The following is a 5301-nucleotide window of genomic DNA, read 5'->3' as shown; positions in this document are numbered from 1 at the left end:
TCAGAATATTCCATTTGTAATCCATTACCTGGGATCAAGGGGGTAACATGAATGAGATCCAAAATGTCCAAGCAGCAATAGCAGGTGTTGGATCTGAGGAGCAGGTAGATCCATGTAGAAGCAACTGTGAAATATATAGAAAATGTTGAGGACTGGGGAAAACTGGCATTTTATGCTCTGATCTTTGTATTCTTCACAATGAGGTATTGTTAGGTATAAGATCTGTAAAACAATGAAGCTTTGATAGAACATAATACCTATTCAGGAGCTCAACTTTGCACATTTACTCTGAACACACACAAAACACAAACTAAATTTGCCTTTGCATGGCACACAATGAGCATCTGACATAATACTTTACTTAATGGCATTAAATCAACAAATGCAGGAAGGTGTGCTCACCTTTGGGCATTCCTTATGGATACTGTCCATATATAACTACAAATGATATATAGCCTTACCTAAACATCATGATAACTGGTTAATGCTCATTGCACACTTGTTCCTTAAGCTCTAAGGCTATATAATGTACATCATAAGCATTAAGGCCAGGGCCCCACAGGACGGAATATGCAGCTGAAAAACCCGCAGAGGCTTTTACTGTGTTTCCGCAGCAAAAAACGCACAAAACACCACAGCAAAATCGCACCTATGACGTGTGGTTTCTGCCGGCGGAAAAGCCAGCAGATTTCACCCTCTCAATTGAGAAGGGTGAACTCCGCAATTAAAATGTATAGCGTATAAAATATAACTGTTAATTGATATGCTGTGGATTTGAAAACCACAATACAGCAACTGTATAATGCTGCGGATTTGCCTCACAAAAATGTGCGTCGGCAAATTTACAGCTAATCAGTCACGCGTGACCCTGAGCCAAGGGATTTGTGGACCAGGCGCTGAGCTCGCTTCATACATGGTGGGTGCCGGCTGTATAATACAGCTGAAACCTGCTGGCAGTGACCGGGATTGACTTCATCGCCAGATCACCCACGTGGCGATTAGGGTAGCCATTCGTTCATTGTGAGATGCCTTTTGGGGACTATCAGGTCATTCACAGGTGTATTCCAATGTAGACCTGCATGTGGCTGCACTACATTTGTATATTCTAAATCTTCTATTTAGCAATCGACCGAATTACACTGGTAAATAGAAATGGCAATTTGATGGTCGCATGTTGTTAGGCCCTTGGGGGCCAAAAAAAAGTAAAGAAAAAGTAAAAAAAAAAGGTTTTAAAATATAAAATTTAAAGTATAACATATTGTCCTGCCTAAAATGAGCTCCCCACACAGCTCAATAGACATAACTATAAAAAATTATTGGAACACAAAAAAATATATATATAAATTTGATATTGTTGTAATTGTACTGACCCAGAGAATGAAGATAATTCATCATCTGTACCACATAGGGAAGGCCATAAAAACAAAATCCATAAAACTGTGGCAGAATTTTTATTTTTTTCCTTCAATACCGCCCCATATGGAATTTTCTTCAAGCTTACCATTACATTATATGTAATAGTAAATGGGATCATTAGAAAGTACAATTGTCTCGCAAAAAACAAGCCCTCATATGGTTTTGTTGAATGCTAAAATCAAAAAGTGTTATGACTCCGGGAAAGCAGGGAGTAAAAACGAAACCGCAAAAACGAAAAATCACAAGGTCCTGAAGGGGTTCAATACACATACACCTTAGGCCGAGCCAATGGGAGGGAGCTGGGAGGGAGATAGGAGAGATAGCCCAAAGCTGGCTGAACCACCACCAGTTTAGGGCTTTATGAAGACCGGGGTCTTAATAAATATGCCCCATACTGTTTGTTACACGTAGCAAGCAATCAATCACATTACAGCTTTAATTTTTGTGCATATCAACCAATCACAGCATAGCTTTCATTTTACTACAGCAAATCTCCCCACTGTCCTCCCAGCTGTTGCAAAACTACAACTCCCATCATGCCGACATCCTGCAGCTATCAGGGCATGATGGGAGTTGTGGTTTTGCAACAGCTTGAGAGCCAAAGGTCGGTAAGAATAGCTCGACAGTATTGTAAGAAGCGATGTAGCAAAATAAAGCTGTGCTATAATTGGTTGGTATGGGCAAAAATGAAAGCTGTGCTGTGACTGCTGGCTATAACATGAGAGGCAGAGTGTGAAGCAGTTACATTTATTATTATTATAATTACTAGTATATACATTTTAATCCATGCTGCATAAAAAAACCATTACTTTATTAGAACCTTCAGCTGGACTTGACAACACCCCAATATCTTAAGTTGGATCATGAAGAGCACCAAGTTTGGTTGAGGTCCATCAAGGTACAGAGGAGCCTACAGGGAGTGCAGAATTATTAGGCAAGTTGTATTTTTGAGGATTAATTTTATTATTGAACAACAACCATGTTCTCAATGAACCCAAAAAACTCATTAATATCAAAGCTGAATATTTTTGGAAGTAGTTTTTAGTTTGTTTTTAGTTTTAGCTATTTTAGGGGGATATCTGTGTGTGCAGGTGACTATTACTGTGCATAATTATTAGGCAACTTAACAAAAAACAAATATATACCCATTTCAATTATTTATTTTTACCAGTGAAACCAATATAACATCTCAACATTCACAAATATACATTTCTGACATTCAAAAACAAAACAAAAACAAATCAGTGACCAATATAGCCACCTTTCTTTGCAAGGACACTCAAAAGCCTGCCATCCATGGATTCTGTCAGTGTTTTGATCTGTTCACCATCAACATTGCGTGCAGCAGCAACCACAGCCTCCCAGACACTGTTCAGAGAGGTGTACTGTTTTCCCTCCTTGTAAATCTCACATTTGATGATGGACCACAGGTTCTCAATGGGGTTCAGATCAGGTGAACAAGGAGGCCATGTCATTAGATTTTCTTCTTTTATACCCTTTCTTGCCAGCCACGCTGTGGAGTACTTGGACGCGTGTGATGGAGCATTGTCCTGCATGAAAATCATGTTTTTCTTGAAGGATGCAGACTTCTTCCTGTACCACTGCTTGAAGAAGGTGTCTTCCAGAAACTGGCAGTAGGACTGGGAGTTGAGCTTGACTCCATCCTCAACCCGAAAAGGCCCCACAAGCTCATCTTTGATGATACCAGCCCAAACCAGTACTCCACCTCCACCTTGCTGGCGTCTGAGTCGGACTGGAGCTCTCTGCCCTTTACCAATCCAGCCACGGGCCCATCCATCTGGCCCATCAAGACTCACTCTCATTTCATCAGTCCATAAAACCTTAGAAAAATCAGTCTTGAGATATTTCTTGGCCCAGTTTTGACGTTTCAGCTTGTGTGTCTTGTTCAGTGGTGGTCGTCTTTCAGCCTTTCTTACCTTGGCCATGTCTCTGAGTATTGCACACCTTGTGCTTTTGGGCACTCCAGTGATGTTGCAGCTCTGAAATATGGCCAAACTGGTGGCAAGTGGCATCTTGGCAGTTGCACACTTGACTTTTCTCAGTTCATGGGCAGTTATTTTGAGCCTTGGTTTTTCCACACGCTTCTTGCGACTCTGTTGACTATTTTGAATGAAACGCTTGATTGTTCGATGATCACGCTTCAGAAGCTTTGCAATTTTAAGAGTGCTGCATCCCTCTGCAAGATATCTCACTATTTTTGACTTTTCTGAGCCTGTCAAGTCCTTCTTTTGACCCATTTTGCCAAAGGAAAGGAAGTTGCCTAATAATTATGCACACCTAATATAGGGTGTTGATGTCATTAGACCACACCCCTTCTCATTACAGAGATGCACATCACCTAATATGCTTAATTGGTAGTAGGCTTTCGAGCCTATACAGCTTGGAGTAAGACAACATGCATAAAGAGGATGATGTGGTCAAAATACTCATTTGCCTAATAATTCTGCACGCAGTGTATAAAGAACAAACATACAAACTTTCACCACCACTGGGACACCCACATATCCTGAGAATATGGCCCCCTTTTCTCCATTCTAATGGAGCAGTAAATTGTGCGTGCACCCTGCTGCCTCATTGATTCTCTATTGGACTGCCAGAAACCAGTGCTGGAAAGTGCTGTGCTATTTCAAGTCCCATAGAGAATGAATGGAGTCCATCTGTTGCTCCATCAGGGTGTGAGAATGAGACCCCAGTGATTAGTTACAGTGCTTTTAGAAAGTCTACAGACCCTTTTATGTGTCTTGTGCTAAAATTAAAAAAATAATCAAATTTTTCCCCATCATTCTGCACTGAATATCCCATAATGAGAAAGTGAAAACAGAATGTTCGAAATCTTTGCTAATTTATTGAACAGGAAGGACTAAAATCCTGCGCTGACATAAGTATTCAAACCCTTTACTCAGTACTTACTGGAAGCACCTTTGGCAGTGATTACAGCCTCCAGTCTTCTTGAGTATGATGCTACAAGGTTTGCACATTTGGATTTCGGGATTTTCTGTCATTCTTCTCTACAGAATCCCTCAAGCTCTTTCAGGCTGGATGGGGAGTGTCGAAGGTCAGTCCTTTTCAGGTTTCTCCTGAGTTGCTCGATTGGGTTCAAGTCAGGGCTCTGGCAGGGCCACTTAAGGACATTCGCAGAATTGTCCCTGAACCACTCATGTGTTGTCTTGGCTGTATACTTAGGGTCATGGTCTATTGGGACCTCAGCTCACCCAGTCTGAGGTCCAGAGCACTCTGGATCAGGTTTTCAATAAGAATATCTCTGTACTTTGCTCCATTCAACTTTCCCTCAATTGAGACCAGTCTCCCTGTCCCAGCTGCTAAAAAACACCCTCACAGCATGATGTTGCCACCACCATGCTTTACTGTTAGAATGGTATTGGGCAGTGCCTGGTTTTCTCAAAACATGACTCTTAGATTTAAGGCCAAAAAGTTTAATACCGCTTTTATGGTGATACCTCACAAAATAGTTTTAGTAATTTACATTTTCCATATGTCTACTTTATGTTGGCATCATTTTGTAAATGTCTTTTAATTTTTAGGACGTTAGAAGGCTTAGAATTTTAGAAGCAATTTTTTAAATTTTCAAGAAAATTTCCAAAACCATTTTTTTAAGCACCAATTCAGTTACAAAGTGATTTTGAGGGCTTACATAATGGAAACCATCATAAATGACCTCATTTTAGAAACTACACCCCTCAAATTTTTTCAAACTGATGTTACAAACTTTGTTAACCCTTGAGGTGTTCCACAAAAATTAAAGGAAAATGGAGGTGAAATTTCAAATATTCATTTTTTTTGTAGATTTTTCATGTTAATCAATTTTTTCTTGCAACACAGCAAGGGTTAACAGTAAAATGAACC

Source organism: Bufo bufo, chromosome 5, assembly GCF_905171765.1.
Source record: "Bufo bufo chromosome 5, aBufBuf1.1, whole genome shotgun sequence".
Taxonomy (NCBI): domain Eukaryota; kingdom Metazoa; phylum Chordata; class Amphibia; order Anura; family Bufonidae; genus Bufo; species Bufo bufo.
Note: the sequence above shows the minus strand (reverse complement) of the source record.